The sequence below is a fragment of the Malaclemys terrapin genome, chromosome 4 (genome assembly GCF_027887155.1).
Source record: "Malaclemys terrapin pileata isolate rMalTer1 chromosome 4, rMalTer1.hap1, whole genome shotgun sequence".
Taxonomy (NCBI): Eukaryota; Metazoa; Chordata; order Testudines; family Emydidae; genus Malaclemys; species Malaclemys terrapin.
In genome coordinates this window covers 135,002,583-135,022,430 of record NC_071508.1, presented here as the reverse complement: position 1 = coordinate 135,022,430, position 19,848 = coordinate 135,002,583, and the positions used below count along the sequence as shown (strand labels likewise).

The 19,848-nt window shown below is 44.6% G+C and overlaps 1 long non-coding RNA gene across 1 annotated transcript in view; it reads left to right on the top strand.

The window, feature by feature from the left end:
* Positions 1 to 382: 382 nt before the first annotated feature.
* The window catches only part of LOC128837092 (uncharacterized), a 33,419-nt gene continuing 13,953 nt past the window's right edge, over positions 383 to 19,848 (top strand). Inside the window, exon 1 of the long non-coding RNA XR_008444887.1 lies at positions 383 to 1,308. This is a non-coding gene — a long non-coding RNA (uncharacterized LOC128837092). The remainder of the gene's footprint in view (positions 1,309 to 19,848) is intronic.

Here is a 19,848-nt window from a genome sequence, read left to right as displayed (position 1 = left end):
AGCAGGAACTAAATAAGAACTGATCAAAAAGAAATGGCAGGGGGTATATACAATTTTTTGAAGGAAAAACAAGGCCGGCGGACATGGGCTGCATTTTTAGAAGTCATCAAGAGAACTGCCAGGAAAAAACAGGATTGAGAAACAGCAAACATGGCCACAGACAGGACGTGCTCGAACACTCCAAGGTCACAGGATGCAGTCTGGGGGGCAGATCTCACCTAGTGTAAATCGATGGAGCTCCATGAAAGTCAGTGGCCAAGGAGGCTAAGGACCTGGCCCAGACTGACTGTGTGCAATGCATGTGCAACAAGAGGTGGCTAAAGCTAACAGCATTTTTATTGACAGCAAATCTGAATAAAGTACTGTAGCGATAATCCCTCCATTGCCTCTTTTTCTCTCACTACAAGTGTTCTGTGGGCAACACTTCTTCAGGCCAACTGAGCATTCAATCTAAGACAAACTGTAGGGATATTAAAGAAGGTACTAACAGTGATTCCCCCAAGTGACAGTGACCCCCTCATAATTTGCCCCCCACACTTTAAAATCCAACAGTTTCACCAAGTACAAAAATCTCTTGGATCTTCTGTTAAAACTTGTAAGCTACTGTCTGTAGAAACCATTCATTGTATCTATCCTGTGAAAGATACTTTATTACTATGTAAAACTTACAAACAAGTTAATTGACTTTGTTATTGAAGTAATTGATACAATGTAAACAAACACTATACACCGTTAAGTGACTTTCATTTCATTGTAACAGCAACGGCCCCTAGGAACAGACCCCCACCCTCTGTGATTAAAGGGCCAGGAGTCTCAAATGAATTAGCACACACCCTGAAAGTGGTGGAGATTGTAAATTAAAATATGATTAAGATATGGAATGTATGTTGATGAGTGCTTGATGTACATGAATGGTTAGGGAGGTGCCAGTCTAGAAAGGGAGTATCCATCGGTCGAAGAATGTGTCAAGTGGATGACCAGACAACCCCCGGAGGGTAAACTGGGATCCACCCCATCGCCTGGAAGGATGAGAAACACAAACTTTGGACAGTTTGGAGCCACCAGGAATGTGCCCAGGAATGTGTCCAGGAATGTGCCATCTGCTGATTGAGTCAGCAATAGCAGAATGAAACAGCTCCCATAGACTAACATAGGAATTAATTCCTATAAGAATGGACTCCAAGACTGAGGATTTTGAGTCTCTGGTTCTGCTACCAGCCTCCAGGAGCATCAGGTGCACCTGACACAGACTTGGCTCCATCCTCATGATACCTGGCCAGTAACTTGGCATGAGCAACTTCTAGGCTGGTAACTATAACACCTATACAGAACTTGAATTAATGATTGTGTGAATGAAATATATATGTGTGTGTGTGTGTGTGTGTGTATAAGGAATAAGTAGTGATAGGAATAAGTAGTCAAACAACATTGTTTACTTTTATCTTTTGCTTTATCTTTATATTTACAATAAATGTGGCATCTTTCCCTTATCCCTCTTAATAAGATCCTGCTGGTTTTCATTCTATTGGTATAACAAAACAACATGCATGCGTTTTTTTCTTTTACATAGGAACAAATGTTGTGCCCAGCCTCCAGGGAGATATGTTTATTGTGAGTGTGTAATAATCTGGTGAGTGATGGCAGAAAGCCTCCTGTCTATTTCTCATTTTCTTAATAGTCTAGTAGCAGCTTAAAGCCAAACCTCTCCATGGCAATAGATAACACAAATCAAGCTGAACAAATAGTTAAGTGGGAGAGTAGCCAGAGGGGAAAAAAATCAATATACTAATTAATGTAGCAATTGATTCCAGATGTGTATATCATAGAAATCTGGAGACATTTTTGTGCAATTTCAGGGTCTCTCTTGTCCTCTTACTCAGACTCTGCAGATTATAGGCACAATGGGAAAATGACCCTTGCAGCATGACAATATGACACATTCCTTTAGTGCTCTGCAACAGGCAGTGCTTTCTCTAGCACAAAGATGTGTTATAAGCACATGCCTTGGACTTCACAAAAGATCTCAGTTTAGACACAATAAAAAGGCTGCAAGAAATTTGAGGCACCATTTCACATGCTTTTAGTATTCATTGTGAGATGCATTTCCCCTTGATTATAACTGACAGCCTCACCTGCATGTCAAGGCTGAGTGGACACATGAAATTAGATGTCCGATTTGGTCCAGTCCAGGGGGAGGGGAAGTCCCATTTTGGACAATTGCTATACACAGACCCAAATGTCTCTGGCTTTAAATGAAAAAGAATAATGGGCAGGAAGAAGGAGAGTGAGTTTCCACAGAGATGCATTGTGGCAGCAGAGGAACTGATCCCACTGGCATCTTAGGCATCCCCCCATGGAACCTGAACCAAACTTCCAGGGGCCACTTATCCCTGCTGCCTGTAAGTCAGAAGCATTTGGAGTCAGCTCAGAGGGATTAACTTCCCCAGTTGAAACATATAGGGCCAAATTTTGTTTTCAATAATGGATGTGCAGTGCACATAGTAGTAGTTAATAATGATAATGACTAACACAGAGACCCAAATTCTGCTTGGTAATGCCTGAGTAATCCACAAAAGAATAACTATGGAATCAGTTTTTAATTATTTCACTTTCCTGACCAGCATTGGATGCGAATGATTTGCCAGGATCATCTGGGATGGGTATATCTCATTTCATCAATTCCCTGCCATTTGCAGGGGCCTCAGACATTGGTGCACACCTTGGTCCCTCCTGTTCCCTGTTTGTGGCACACAATAATGTTGTGTCCTGAGGACTCTAACGCTTTCGTCAAACTGGTTGTTGGGCCTGGTGTGGGGTGATTGGGGGTGTTTAGTGGCCTGTAATAGACAGGAAGTCAGACTAGACAATCTGGTGGTCACTCCTGGTCTTAAACTGTCTGATGCTAATTAATTGAGACACTTTGGGTCCTGTGTAGGACACTCACAGGAACTCTTACATGCTCCCTGATACAAGCCCATGATTTCCCCTTCCATCCCTTCTTAGGGCCAAATCCTGCTCCAGCTGAAGTCAATGGAAAGACTTGTTGATTTCAGTAGGAGCTGCATCAAGCCCTGAAGTTCAGGATATTTTCCACTACCCCTCTCCTGCAATTAGGCTTAATATTTCTAGCTCGTTCCTTTTGCTCCCATTCCCCTCCTGGCCCACCCTCACTGTTCCCCCACCTACCAGAAAGATACATGCTGCTTGGAATGCAGTTGGCCCATAGCTAGCAGCACAGGGTCAGATCACACATGTGCTTGTGGCAAGCTGTTACGGAAGCAGAGCCCATAGCTGTTAGGTCACTACCAGAGCCTGCTGTGTTGTCCATAGATGTGAGCTATATTAGGGGCCACTGGAGGAGCAGGAAGGAAAGCAGGTGGCTTTCAAGCAGCTACTGATCTCTTTAATCACAGCTGTAAGAGCGCAAGCGTTTACCAGTTTCACAGCCACCATTGCTCCTCTTCTATACTTTGTACTCTCCCAGAATTATTCTGCCCTGTATGTGGGTGTGTTGGTGCAACAGCACCCCCTCTAGTCAGGAGCTTCATTGCACCTAAATTCGCTCTGTCTGGCAGAGCTGTCAGTCAGTTCATGGTGCCTGGGGGCGTAGGGGGAGGGGTCTAAAAAAACCCCTCTATTCTTAAGTCTGTCAGGGGGTTGGTAGAGGAACCCAGGCCCACCCACTTCCCTGGGTTCCAGCTCAGGGCCTTTAAGCAAGTCAATGACTCTGGCTCTGCTCTGAGCTCCTTCCTACCTCCCCTGGTTTCTGTATGGCCTTTCAGCCTGTTGGTCCAGTCATCCCTTCTCAGGGTGCTGTCTCTGAGTGACTTCTAGGCAGCTTGCTGGCAGCAACTCCCTTCTCCAGCCTGCTTGCTCCTCGGACAGCCACCCTACCTCTCCACTTCCCAGATCTTTTATTCTCCCAGCTGCTGCGAGGCTGCCAATCAGCATTGGCTGGCAGTACCTGCATTAAGTCATTGGTTGCTGGGCCAGCATAGGGTATATACACCCCATGACAGACCCCCACCCCTTTGGACAGAAACAAGAGTGTTCTCTGAAGAAGCGGTTCTCCTTCCTTCTCTGGAGAAGCAATCCAAATTCTTATTTTGGCAGCCAGGGTGGTGTTCTACCGAGAAGGAGTATGGTTATAGGCTGAATTACCACCTCATTACTCATGCATTTGTTTCTTTCTTGTGGTTCAGCTGATTTTGTGGGGCGTGGTCAGTCACCAATGTAAAGTGGTTGTCTAGTAAATAATATCTAAGTGTCTCAATAGACCATTTCACCACAATTTTCAATTATTGCGTATGTTTTCTCTCAGGGGAGTAATTTATAGCTCAAATATAATATCTGCTGCTCCTTGCCATCATATTCTTGGCTATTCTGTTGCTATGACCAGGGCCATAATGGTTCATAGGGGAACTGCTTCGGAGTAGCAGGTGGCATAGTCAATGACAACCAGTATGTACTGGTAGCTGGCAGAACTCTTGTCTGTGGGTCCTATGAGGTCTATCCACTCAAATGAGATTTCTATGAGTGGAAGGGGAACCAATGGAGCTGGTCATACCATTTAGGGGCTACCAATTGGCAGTCAAGGCAGGCTTCACAATAATCTTTTATTTCTTTGTGAATTCCTGGCCAAAAGAAGCAGGGTAAGAGATGGGCAAGGGTTTTCTTCCATCCCAGGTGGCCTACCATTGATACCTTATGAGCTAGCTTGAGTATTTCCTGTCTGAATACATGTGGTACAAGGAGTTGTGTATCTTGTTCCCCCTCCAAGGTACCTTGTGCCAGATGATAGAGTTGGTGTCTCAACACTAGAACAAGGCAGACAGGTGGAAAGTTCAGGCCTGACCACTTTCCCATCTATGAGAGCTATGCCTTCTTCATAGACCCTCCATAAGGAATCCTCTCTTTGTTGTTCAACCCACAAGTTAGATGAGCCCAATAGCCTCCACACATCTATTGGGTCTTGCTTGGGGTTCAAAGCTCTAGGACAACAGCCACGACCTCTGTTATGTAAGTCCTGCCACTCATATCTGGCAGCGCACTTCTCCCACCTAATCCACTGGGTTTTCATCTGGGGTAGAAAGAAGTCTTCATCCTCAAAGGGAAAGAGGTTGCCTAGGTTCTATTCGGCTTGTCTAGTCATCTCCATTCCATTTCTCACTGGGGTTTTAGCCGTGTCTTAAAGTGGAGCCTGTCCGTCCCATCCCAACAAAACTGGGGATGGCAGTTTACACACTAGACCTACTGTGCGGTCACCTGTTTGGCCTCCTGCCATTAGATGGACCTTAGTACAGGGATAGTCCCTCACTTCCCCATGGAGGCATGTCAGGGACACAGTGACTTCCAAGTGGACCTCAGCCTCCCTCAGCAGGTCTTGTCTAACTAGGGACTGTTTGCAACCTGAATCCACCAGGGCTTGCACCTCTAGGTCATCGATGAGCACCATGGTCGTCAATTTTGGCATTTGGTCAAAGCTGGGGAGGTTTGAGCTGTCCCCATAATTACGTTCCATGGTCAGGCAATGTTTTTTAATATGCCCCTCCTGTCCACACCACAAACAGACCACCCTCACTGGTGAACCCTGTAATGGCAGGATACTCGGGGCTTTGGCCTGGCATGGTGTCCAAAGTTCTGGCCTTCGGAGAATGGGATGGGAAGTAAGCTGTGCCCAATCTTTGGCGTGAGGTCTTATTTGTCAGGGGTGAGACTGGTCCTCATCCTGTGGCCTCAGAATGGTCATTCCTTTTTCAGTCAGCCCTTATCAACATAGAAGAGGCAAGCTCTGTCTTCCCAGACCAGGTGAGTGGGGCTTCAGCCTCAAAATAATTTTTGGCTAGCGTCACTGCTTCTTCCAGAGCCTCTGGTCTGTGTCTCAGTATCAATTCCTGCATGGCAGTGGGGCAGGTCAGGAGGATTTGCTCGAGAACAATCATTGCCAGCTATTTGCCTGCTTGACATGGCTTCTGGCCTCATCCACTTCCAGCCAACATCCTTGAGCCTCTCTGCCAGGTTCCGGTACCACATGGATGAGTTAAATCGTTGCTCTCTAAAGCAGCAAGAGTAGGTCTCTTTGCTTAACTGTAGCTGGTCAAATATGGTTGCCTTCACTGTTAGATAGCCAAGGGCAAACTGTCAGTCAAGGGCCCTATAAACTCCTACCTCCCCTGGTTTCGGTAGGCCTTTTAGCCTGTTGGTCCAGTCGTCTCTTTTCAGGGTGTTGTCTCTGTGTGGCTTTTCAGCAGCTTGCTGGCAGGAGCTCCCTTCTCCAGCCTGCTTGCTCCTCTGGCAGCCGTCCCACGCTTCTGCTTCCCTTCTCTTTCATTCTCCCAGCTGCTGTGAGGCTGCCAATCAGAATTGGCCAACTGTGCCTGCATTAACCCCTTTGTTTTGGGCCAGCATGGGGTATATACACCCAATGACATGCTCCCACAGTCCATAGCTGGACCTGCTGGCCACACAGGAAAGCCTGGGTTAGGCTGGGATTAACATTAAAGCTTAGGGCAGTTAGATGCCCAACTCCCATTGAAATTTAACAGAAGCTGTGTGCCTAAGTCCCTTAGCTGCCTTTTCAGATCTTAGCCTTAAAATCACTCCTGGTTTCATATCCCCTTTAACAATAATTTGGTCATGTTTTGCCTTGGATATGGGTCCGTGTTATGTTAGAAAAGAGCTAAAAATAGTTCTCCTCTTACACTGTAAACATAGAGAGGAATGCAAATGCTAACTGATATACTCAGTGCTGGTCCATGAACAATACTGTGCGAGACCTAAAGACAAGTCAATATCACCTGCTGTGCACCAGCTGTTTTGATATGGTAAGGCAGTTCCATAGATCAACTCACACATGACCTGCCTGTACCTCATTCAGCATGTGCCTATTTGTTCTGTCACTACTGGCGTGCAGGGATTCTTCAGATATAGATTATCTTTGTCTGTAGGAGTTCTCTCTTTTCATTTCCAAATAATGCTGGCCTGAGGGAAGAAAGTCTTGGCTATGAAGTCACAAATGGAGTAACATGCTGACTGCAAATCAGGCACACAAATATCTCACTAATGCTTTGGCTGGGCTATGTATCCACCTCACCTCTCCTTAAGGGACCAGGTGTCACTTTTCGTCATTCCTTTCTTCAAATGAAAATGTGAATCATCAATAATAATTTTTTAAAAAGACTGGGAAGGATCCAGGGAAAGGAAATATATGTATTGATTTAATTGCTGAATTAGAAAACACTCAACACACAGCAGATTTTACTCAGTGTTAGTAATTAGAGGTGGGGTGAACAAGTTAATTAATATTGGCTGTTAGTCTTCACAGGCAATAGAGTGTATGACATGGGCAACATATTGGGATGTCTATATGGAGTGCACTAAAACCCCTGTGTTAATGAGAGAAATTCTTCCTACATGTCAACTTTACTGAACTTTTTTAGTTCATCCTTAATTGAATTTTCGAAACAGATTGTTTTATACTACGCATTTTTCTCATTTCCTTTATATATTAAACTAAAAAAAATCCTAGCAATACAGGATTTTATCATATTAGGAGAATCTTCTTCCCAGCACCCAATTGTGTGCTGGGTTATTTAGAAAAACGTGGTTCCTGCTCCGAAGATTTCACTGTCTAAGAGTCAGGTTCCTATACCCTTACTCATGACAAGTCCCATGACTCTGTAACAAGAGTCCCGTTGACCTCCATGGAATGCATCCGAAGAAGTGGGCTGTAGTCCACGAAAGCTTATGCTCTAATAAATTTGTTAGTCTCTAAGGTGCCACAATTACTTCTGTTCTTCTTTTTGCGGATACAGACTAACACGGCTGCTACTCTGAAACATGGATTTTTTTGTGGAGTAGGGTAAATAAGATATCAAAAATATTCAAAATTTGGTCCTGATTTTAGTCGTAAGACATTGAGTAGGAGTTACTGAAACAGGGCAGAAAATTTTAAGAATTACAACAATAAGATCACTTTTTTGCTCAGGATAGAAATGTGTATATCTTGGGGCATTTCTCTCCCACAGAGTGGCATAATATATATCACAGTATAGGTGGCAGTATGTTAACCCTAGAAATCATTGCAGTTATTTAGTAGGACTTTGTAAACACTGAAAAAGTGGCTCTACATGCTATCACCCTTTAATAAATATCTTCATGTTGTCTAGCTTTGATTGATTTATATGCACAAAGAGAAAATACGGAGTCTGGCTCCTGTTTTAAATAAGTTTCCCTCTCTCTTGCAGTTCAGCACATCTACTGTACTAGGGATGCAATGAAGATGAAGCTAATCACACTCAGGGGAACAACAGTTGAATGAATGAATGGGTTTCACAGGCTTTTGTTCAGATATGTTTGTATTTATCCAGCCAACAGCAAACATACAACACATTACTGCTGAAAGGTATCTCTTTGCAAAGGAAGCCAGCACTAGCATAATCAATGATGGTAAATATAATGACAAAAGCACAAAGCCTTGGTAGAAATTATACATCTTTAGCTCTATTATATGTATTCCAGTGAGTATTATTCAGTCTGGTGGATAATTGTCAGTTGTTGCTGGTGAATTGTGAGATAGTCTAAGCAGAGGTTAAAATGAGTAACACAAGTAAACAGCAGCAACTGCAAAAATCATTTTACTTTCATGACAAGAGTCATGCTCTTTAGACACTGAATCAATAGCAGAAGTGACTTGATGTTCAGAGGCAACCACCAATTTTGCACCTGCATATAACAATGCCTATAATTTTCTACCTCTGCACAACCACATAGCCAACTGGTAGCATTTAGACATCTAACCACCTGACTGAGCGTGCAAATCAGTTACTTGAGATGTCTATGTCCTTTCATTTGTGGCTGTAAGTAATTAGGGGGTGCAAAGTGCTGCCTACAAAACTGGAGGCATTTTTTAAAAATCAAGTAGATGATATATCTACAGTACAGAAATGTACTGTAGGTATCAGTCCAACCCACGCAGAAGGAGACCAACTGACATAACAAGTTTCCATCTCTAACTTCTGTGATAGGAAGTTATTTCACAAGAGTCTAGGAATTTTTAGAATTCCTAAAAACAGCGAGGAGTGCGGTGGCACCTTAAAGACTAACAGATTTATTTGGGCATAAGCTTTCATGGGTAAAAAACCCCACTTCTTCAGATGCATGGAGTGAAAATTACAGATGCAGGCATAAATATATATTGGCACATGAAGAGAAGAGAGTTACCTTACTAATGGAAATCACCTATTACAGGACAGGCCCAACTAGGAAACTAAGAGAACACCACTGGCCATCACGTACAGCCGCCAGCTAAAACCTCTCCAGCACATCATCAACGATCTACACCCTATCCTGGAAAACAATCCCCCCACTCTCACAAGCCTTGGAAGGTAGGCCAATCCTTGCTTACAGATAGCCCCCAATCCTGAAGCAAATACTCACCAGCAACTACACACCACACCACAGAAACTCTAACCCAGGAACCAATCCCTGTAACAACCCCATTGCCTACTCTGTTCCCATATCTACTCTAGCAACACCATCATAAGACCCAACCACATCAGCCACACCATCATGGGCTTATTCACCTATACATATACTAATGTGATATATGCCATCATGTGCCAGCAATGCCCCTCTGCCATGTATGTTGGCCAAACCGGACAGTCTCTTCATAAAAAGATAAATGGACACAAATCAGACTTCAGGAATGGAAACATACAAAAGGCAGTAAGGGAACACTTTAATCTCTCTGAACACTCAATAACAGATTTAAAAGTAGCCATACTTCAACAAAAAAGCTTCAAAAACAGACTTCAAAGAGAAACTGCTGAGCTACAATTCATTTGCAAACTTAACACCATCAATTTGGGCTTGAACAGGGACTGGGAGTGGCTGGCTCACTACAAAAGCAATTTTTCCTCTCTTGGTATTGACACCTCCTCATCAATTATTGGGAGTGGACTACATCCACCCTGACTAAATCGGCCTTCAACATTGGCTCTCCACTTGTAAGGTAACTCCCTTCTCTTCATGTGCCAATATATATTTATGCCTGTATCTGTAACTTTCACCCCATGCATCTGAAGAAGTGGGCTTTTTACCCACGAAAGCTTATGCCCAAATAAATCTGTTAGTCTTTAAGGTGCCACTGGACTCCTCGTTGTTTTTGTGGATACAGACTAACATGGCTGATACTTAGAATTCCTAGTGCAGGGAAATGATAAGCAACTTTTTGACAAGCAAAGCATGCGCAAATGTGCTGTATTTGTGATTCTTACCACTGCAGCGAGTCAGCATTCAGATACTCTAGCTGTGATGAAGTTTGCATGGTATCAGTACTAGACTGCATTCTCTGAGCAACCGGCAGAGCTGACCCACTCACGTTTAAACTTTCGCTCTGACTTTCAGGGCAACAAGGAAACTTGGGTAGCAGGTTTAAAAACCTGCCATTTGCCATGTATCCCAGGTCATGTTGTAGTGCGGAGAGTGATCATCTGTGGAATTATACATGCTATCCTGCCTACTGAGTCCCCCAAAGCAGTTAAAGAGCCAGGAGAATATGAGACTGTCATTCCACTGTCTCCCCCTGCCCTGGTTAGGAGCATAAACCTCTGCCAGACACTCAGGCAGAACAAAACACTTAATCAGTATTAAGGATGCATCTGTTCTCCCTAGAGAGATGAGCTGTTCATTTCTGCTTGTTTACAATATGTTTATAAACATTAGTGGACAGGGATAGATTACCTCAGTTTACTGACACATCAAGGAGTCAGCTGCTTTACATTTCCCATCATAGCAGTGTGCTTTTCTTTTACATTACTCAAGTGGTACCTTATGGCAAGTAATCTTCGTGAATTAGGCCAGAAATGAGGAGCGTCCCGGTAGGTTTTCTACTATTTTCTCCTGCCACTGGCTCAAAAAAATCTGAATTTCTGATCAAATCCCTGTTTCTGTATGTGCCAACCCTTGCTCAACAGCTCAGTTCCCACGATTCATTTGGTCAGTGACAGAGGGTCATTGAATGAGTGCCCCTGATTAAAAAGCATGTTGTTTATTTGAGGAAGAGCAGGAAAGATGTTGTTATAACTGTGACAATCCCCAGTGCACCAGATGTTCATAACGTTCCAAAGAAAGGAATGTTTGTATTAAAAACCGTTTTTTTTAAATTGGTGGTTGAAAACAACTGACCCAGAAAATATAGATCCACTGTAGTAAATATACGGTGAATGGAAGGAAAATATATGGTTTTGATCATGTGATAGTCATATGATGAATCTCCATTTTGTCTTTTGTGCACAAGAGTGGAATCGGGAGTCCTGGTTGAATTCTGTGCTCTGCCAAAGATGGGCTGTGTAACCTGAGGCAGGTCACTTCACTTCTCTGTGTCTCTTTCATCTCCACCCTTTCTCAGGCTTGTCTGCTTAGGCCACATCTAACTGGTATAGGAATGCCAGTATCCTATTCCCGCAAAGTGCTCCTAGTGTGGACCCAACTATACTGGCAAAGCTGTGCTTTGTGCTTGTAATAAAACCACTCCCCAGGAGTGAAACACGTTACACTGATAAAATGCAGCTTTACTGATATAGCTACGTCTACACCAAGGACGTCTCCTGGCACAGATATGTTGATCAGGGATCACCTCCTCATGTCAATGACCAATGTAGCGGAGCCTGCAGAATTCTGTAGTGTACTCCTGGCCTTGGATTATAAACCCTTTAGGGCAGGGATTGTCTCATATGGTGCCTTTGTACAGTGCTTTACACAACGGGGCCCCAATCTCAGTTAGGACCTGTAGGCATGAATGTAGTAATAACAATAGTTAATGAAACAAGAGATGCAATATCAAAATACTGAACTGTATTGCTGAGAATGTGGATCATTGGAAATAGGATGTTATGATGAATGCTTGAGTGGAGATTTCTAGAGCATCTGCAAATCCATCTACCCACACAAATTGCAAAGGTGGAGCTGGTAACAAGTCCTTCTACCTAATTGGTTATTTAGTAGAGATCTTAATTTTTCATTAAAAGGAAGAAAATTCGATATTCTCATAGTGCGGCACTTCTCATTAGAAGAACATTTTAAATGATCCAGTAACTCCATCTACCTGTGGATACGGGGAAAATATCCATCAGCCTGCTATTCTCTAATGGAATTCCCTCAGTTACCAGGAGGTATGACTGCCTAGCAAAGAGTGTGATTTATGGAAATCTAAATATAATAAGTTATTGAATGGGAATGCCCTTACCCTTTTGAAGAGGGCAACCTAAGTGAAAAATATGCCCCTCCACACACACATTTCATGTTCAGAATTACCCTGTACAATTGACAGCTCCACTTCTAGTAACCCACAATGTTTATCTTGGTCAGCCTTTTTGCTTACCCAATGGGAAGCCAGCTATGCTGTTCAATGTTACACTACTTCATGTCAAAAATCAAGGCCACTGCAAACCTAACAAAAGCAATTTCCTAGTCTGTTTTCCCTGACACATACAAAGCAGTGCTTGCCATGTAAATGAAGGACCTTTCAACACATACAACTTCATTATTCTTAGTATTCAGGTGCTAACTAGATAGGAGCAATCCGGTTCTTTTTATTTAGTCTGCAGATGGCAGCTCAAGAAGATATTTGAGTTAGATTCCTTAGGGGCCTCATCTCAAAAGAATAAAATACAGAAACAAAAGGTTAAAAAACAAAACAGAGCTATAATAAGCATGCACATGGAAATTTGATTAGTTTGCAGGTCAGAATAGCTGTGGATATAGCTGATTCCAAAGAAAAGTGGATAGATATGTGTGATGGGCCTTTATGGTACAAGTAACTGTTATTGAATGATTGAATATGTTTTTGGTGCAAATCCATGCAGTGACCTTGAGCTGAACCAACACTCATGCACTTGGGGTTCCCTCTGGTCCTGATTCTGCAAAGCACTTAAGTCTTTCTCTACTTCGTACAGCATGGTAAATTGCATTGACTTCAGTGGGGAAAAGAACATGTTGAATGTTAAGTACTTTGGTGAAAAGGGATGGACTTAGGCACACGCTTATGTGCTTTGCTGAATCAGGGTCTTTGACTCCAGACATCCAAAAGATTGCCATCAAAATAATGATGGATTGTCATGCACTTTTATTTGCATTTACACAAAAGCCCAAAGTTACATGCTAAAATTTAGAGACTATAAGTACACGGGTCAAATACAGGGCCAGATTCGGATCTGTGTGCATCTAGACTAACCCTAGCATACTCAGTGGGATTACTCCTGATAGATGCTGCTGTAGAGGAAATCAGAATCTGGCCCAGAGTAGCACAAGTCTAGCACTTGTGTTAGGCAGGAGGTCAGATTAGATGATCATAATGGTCCCTTCTATAAATTATTGTGACAGTAGGTGAGAGAAAAAGAGAATATGAGGACAGAGCTGGTGAGTACAATAGAAATATGAGATAGTAGGCAAGGGTAGTAATAAATATTTGGTAGTGTAGCATACACAAGTGGCAAGGGGCACTGTACTGATGGAAAAGAAAAAAACCCCTATCATTGCCCTGATGAGAAAATAATTCTCAAATGGACTCTGAGGTTAGGAATGTATTCCACGCGTTTTATTACCAGTATTCTAGTAGCATATAGGTTCCCAACCAAGTTCGGAGCCTCATGACTGTACAAATACATAATAAGTCTAAGTCCTTGCCCTGAACAGCTTACAAGAGTGACAGAAAGGTGGGAGAAAGGGGAGCATTACTGTTCCCATTTTACAGATAGTGGCACAAAGAGACTAAGCAAAGTTCCCAGGGTCACATAGCAAGTCAGTGGCAGAGCCAGAAATTGAACTCACCTCTCCTGAGCCCAGGTCTTAATCCCAAAACAAATCTTCCTTTCCTAGTCGTTGCTGTTTTTCAGGTAGTGAATTAGAGGCCAGTTTATAGGCAGCCTGGTTGAAGTTTCTTATTTTGAAAATCAATGTTGGAATATAGGGTTTTTTCATGATAAATATGAAAAAGTTTATAGATATTTTTCATGGCTGTAACCTCCTCAGTGGAATGTACAGATGATTCGAGCAATCCAACTAGCTAATGTGCAGGTCATTAATTCCTAGAAGCACCCTCTGTACATACCAATTGAACCACATCAGCCATTAAAAAAAAAAATCCATATGCCTATGTTTTCTCTCATTTTCATCTTATAATAGCAGTAGTGACCTCAGCACAGGGCATTCTTGGGGATTAATGACCAGCTGGGACTAATGGCACAAATGCCTGTCAGTTCACCATTAATCCCCACCCTAGACCATTACTGCTTAACTGATAGTTGGAATGGACAGCAAAAATAAAAATAGGCATAAAGAATTTTCAGCCATTTATATCTGGTACAGTGTGTATGCCCCTCTCAGAAAGGTTTGCCTTAATAATGCTTCACAGAATCTTATATTTACTAACATGCATTGAATGTGTCTGACAATCTTTCATTAGTTCTTGTGTAATTAGTCGTCTTGACAACTAGCTAAACTCTGGAAAGCATGGGAGTGAAAATGTAGAGCATATTCTACAGACTCTGTATTCTGCTTGTAAATGAAAGTGGTGGAATGCATGCACTGTTTTTCAAAGTTTCCTCAAAGTTCTTTTCTTAAGGGTAAGGGGTGGAGGGAGAGGGGGATCAAAAACATTAAGAGGTGGGTGGGTTCCTCTCTTTTTTCTGGCCAACTATATTATTGGTCGATTTTTTTTCCTCCAAATTTTGGCATTTGCACAAAATTTTGAAATTTCAAATATTGATTCAAAATAAACCAAAAAGGGAACAAAATGTTGTAATCCCTCCTCCTTCTCCCCCCAGTTTTTCAGTGAGCTGTTATCAAAAGGTATTAGAAGCTGGACAAAATATGTAGTATTTTGTAGTGTGATATGCCTAATCATAGCTATAGCTTTATGAGCCACAGTCTCATTAGATCTCACTACCTTAGTCAATACTTAGGCGCTTTTGCATATGTGTAACTTACTACCATGGAGATTCCCAGTGAGTACCAAAGTATTTGCAAGATCTGGGCCTTAGTAAGGAACTATCCAGGAGAATGTACGGCTTTGGTTTGGTAATTAAGTAGGTGTCCTACTTGGTAACAGTAATACTTAAAATTTATGGAGCATTTTACATGTGTAAAATGCTTTACAAACATTAATTAATCCTCACACTCCTATGAGGTAGGTAGATTATCCTCATTTTACAGATGAGAAAGCTGAAGCAGCGAGCTCAAGTGACTTGCTAAAATTTCCAGAGTGACTCAGGCCTGGTCTACACTACGAGTTTAGGTCGACTTTAGCAGTGTTAAATCGAATTAAGCCTGGACACGTTCACACGACGAAGCCCTTTCTTTCGACTTAAGGGGCCCTTTAAACCGGTTTCTTTACTCCACCTCCGACGAGGGGATTAGCGATAAAATCAGCCTTAGCGGGTCGGAATTGGGGTAGTGTGGACGGAATTCGACATTATTGGCCTCCGGGAGCTATACCACAGTGCTTCATTGTGACCGCTCTGGACAGCACTCTCAACTCAGATGCACTGACCAGGTAGACAGGAAAAGCCCCGCGAACGTTTGAATTTCATTTCCTGTTTGCCCAGCGTGGAGAGCACAGGTGACCACATAGAGCTCATCAGCACAGGTAACCGTGATGGAGTCCCAGGATCGCAAAAGAGCTCCAGCATGGACCGAACGGGAGGTACGGGATCTGCTCACCATATGGGGAGATGAATCAGTGCTAGCTGAACTCCGTAGCAGTAAACGAAATGGCAAAATATTAGAAAAGGTCTCCAAGGCCATGAAGGACAGAGGCCATAACAGGGACGCACAGCAGTGCCGCGTGAAAATTAAGGAGCTAAGGCAAGCCTACCACAAAGCCAGAGAGGCAAATGGAAGGTCCAGGGCAGAGCCACAAATATGCCGCTTCTACGTGGAGCTGCATGCCATGCTAGGGGGTGCAGCCACCACTACCCCAACCGTGTGCTATGATTCCGTCACTGGAGAAACACACAGGGAAGAGGGTTCGGGGTACGAGGAAGATGAGGATGAAGATAATGTAGATAGCTCACAGCAGCAAGGAAGCGGAGAAGCCAGTTTCCCCAACAGCCAGGATATGTTTATCACCATGGACCTGGAGCCAGTAACCCCCGAACTCACCCAAGGCGTGCTCCCAGACCCTGAGGGCACACAGGGGACCTCTGGTGAGTGTACCTTTGTAAATATTACACATGGTTTAAAAGCAAGCGTGTTTAATGATTAATGATTAATTTGCCCTGGCAATCGCGGCCAGTACAGCTACTGGAAAAGTCTGTTAACGTGTATGGGGATGGAGCAGAAATCCTCCAGGGACATCTCCAGAAAGCTCTCCTTCATGTACTCCCAAAGCCTTTGCAAATGGTTTCTGGGGTGGGCTGCCTTATCCCGTCCGCCATGGTAGGACACTTTACCATGCCAGGCCAGTAGCACGTAGTCTGGAATCATTGCATAACAAAGCATGGCAGCGTATGGTCCCGGTGTTTGCTGGCATGCAGACACCATCCATTCCTTATCTCTCTTTGTTATCCTCAGGAGAGTGATATCATTCACGGTCACCTGGTTGAAATGGGGTGATTTTATTAAGGGGACATTCAGAGGTGCCCTTTCCTGCTCTGCTGAACAGAAATGTTCCCCACTGTTAGCCACGCGGTGGGGGGGAGGGGTGAAGTGATCATCCCTGATAATTGGGTGTGGGGCGGGGAGGGGGGTTAGTTGGGTTTGTGCTGCATGTTAACCTGGAAACCGCAGCCCCTCCTTTCACATTGCAAACCCATTTTAAATGGCCAACCCAACGGGAGCTTGGTATGGGAAATGAGGGTGCTACTGTTTGAAACCATTCCCATATGTTAAGAAGGTTAAAAAAGCCAAAAGACTGTGGCTTACCATGGCTGCCTGCAAGCCGAAATCTGTTGCCTGGCACTGCGTGAGTGATCTCTCACACCAAACTGGCAGGCCCTCAATATAAGAGGAAAAATACGACCTTGTAATGAAAGCACATGTGCTGTGTAATGTGAACAGCAAAATTTAACGTGAAAGAGTGTACCCATTGTTCTCTAAAATGTGTCTTTTTTAACCACCTCTCCCTTCTCCTCCACCAGCTGCAAATGTTTCTCCTTCACAGAGGCTAGTGAAGATTAGAAGGAGAAAACGGCGGACTTGGGATGATATGTTCATGGAGCTCCAGATGTCCTCCCACGCTGACGGAGCACAGCAGAATGCGTGGAGGCAGTCAACGTCAGACTACAGAAAAGCACAGTATGAACGAGAGGAGAGGTGGCGGGCTGAATCGCGGGATGAACAGAGCAAGTGGCGGGCTGAAGATGATAGGTGGCGTCGGCTTGCAGACAGAAGGCAAGAGTCGATGCTCTGGCTGCTGGAGCATCAAACTGATATGCTCCAGCGTATGGTTGAGCTGCAGGAAAGGCAGCAGGAGCAGAGACCGCCGCTACAGCCCCTGTGTAACCAACAGCCCTCCTCCCCAAGTTCCATAGCCTCCTCACCCAGATGCTCAAGAACACGGTGGGGGAGACTCCGGCCACCCAGTCACTCCACCCCAGATGATTGCCCGAGCATCTGAAGGCTGGCCTTCAATAAGAGTTAAAGTTTTAAACTGCAGTGTGTCCTTTTCCTTCCCTCCTCCCCCACCCATCCCGGGCTACCTTGGCAATTATCCCCCTAGTTGTGTGATGAATTAATAAAGAATGCATGAATGTGAAGTAACAATGACTTTATTGCCTCTGCAAGCGGTGCTCGAAGGGGGAGGGGAGGGTGGGGTGGTTGGTTTACAGGGAAGTAGAGTGAACCGGGTGGGGGGGTGGGGCGGAGGGTTCATCAAGGAGAAACAAACAGAAGTTTCACACCGAAGCCTGGCCAGTCACAAAACTCGTTTTCAAAGCTTCTCTGATGCGCACCGCGCCCTGCTGTGCTCTTCTAACCGCCCTGGTGTCTGACTGCGCGTAATCAGCGGCCAGGCGATGTGCCTCAACCTCCCACCCCACCATAAATGTCTCCCCCTTACTCTTACAGATATTGTGGAGCGCACAACAAGCAGCAATAACAATGGGGATATTCTTTTCGCTGAGGTCTGAGTGAGTCAGTAAGCTGCGCCAGCGCACTTTTAGACATCCAAATGCACATTCCACCACCATTCGGCACTTGCTCAGCCTGTAGTTGAACAGGTCCTGACTACTGTCCAGGCTGCCTGTGTACGGCTTCATGAGCCATGGCATTAATGGGTAGGCTGGGTCCCCAAGGATCACAATAGGCATTTCAACATCCCCAACGGTTATTTTCTGGTCCGGGAAGAAAGTCCTTTCCTCCAGCTTTCGAAACAGACCAGAGTGCCAGACGTGAGCATCATGTACCTTTCCCGGCCATCCCACGTTGATGTTGGTGAAACGTCCCTTGTGATCCACCAGGGCTTGCAGCAGCATTGAAAAGTACTCCTTGCGGTTTATGTACTCGGTGGCTTGGTGCTCTGGTGCCAAGATAGGGATATGGGTTCCGTCTATCGCTCCACCACAGTTTGGGAATCCCATGGCAGCAAAGCCATCCACTATGGCCTGCACGTTTCCCAGAGTCACTACCCTTGATATCACCAGGTCTTTGATTGCCCTGGCAACTTGGATCACAGCAGCCCCCACAGTAGATTTGCCTACTCCAAATTGATTCCCAACTGACCGGTAGCTGTCTGGCGTTGCAAGCTTCCACAGGGCTATCGCCACTCGCTTCTCAACTGTGAGGGCTTCTCTCATCCTGGTATTTCAGGGCAGGGGAAAGCAAGTCACAAAGTTCCATGAAAGTGCCCTTACGCATGCGAAAGTTTTGCAGCCACTGGGAATCGTCCCACACCTGCAGCACGATGCGGTTCCACCAGTCTGTGCTTGTTTCCCGGGCCCAGAATCGGCGTTCCATGGCATGAACCTGCCCCAGTAACACCATGTTTTGCACATTGCTGGGGCCTGTGCCTTGTGAGAGGTCTATGTCCATGTCAATTTCCTCATCACTCTCATCGCCCTGCTGCAATCGCCTCCTCGGCTGGTCCTGGTTTTGCTTTGGTTTGTCCTGGCTCTGCATATACTCCAGGACAATGCGCATGGTGTTCATAGTGCTCATAATTGCCGCGGTGATCTGAGCAGGCTCCATGATCCCAGTGCTATGGCGTCTGGTCTGAAAAAAGGCGTGAAACTAGTATCTGACGGACGGAGGGAGGGAGGGGCGAGTGACGACATGGCGTACAGGTACAGGGAATTAAAATTAACAAAGTTGGCTGTGCATCAGGGAGAAACACAAACAACTGTCACACAGAATGGCCCCCCCGAAAGATTGAACTCAAAACCTTGGGTTTAGCAGGCCATTGATTTCACAGAGGGAGGGGGAAGCAAATGAATACAGAACAAATCTATTTTTTACATCTTAAGCTGGCAGATGACGGTGCAGCATGACTGATAGCCCTCAGCATCTTCTGGGTGCTTGGCAGAAAATACTGGGCGCTTGGCAGAAAATAGCATACTACGACTGATAGCCATCATTGTCGAGACTGTTTGATAGGACTGAGCATGTCTGCCCAGGTGCCCATGATTGACAGCCACTGCAGTACAACGACGATGGATATCAATCGTAATATACCATATTCTACCAAAAGGCAAGGGGCTGCTGTTGTGTGCAATGCAGCCCCACGTCTGCCAGCACCCAGATCGCCAATGAAGGCTACCAGTCATACTGCACCGTCTACTGCCAAAAGGCAATTAGCTGCTGCTGTGTAGCAATGTAGTACCACGTCTGCCGGCACCCAGAGGACATATGGTG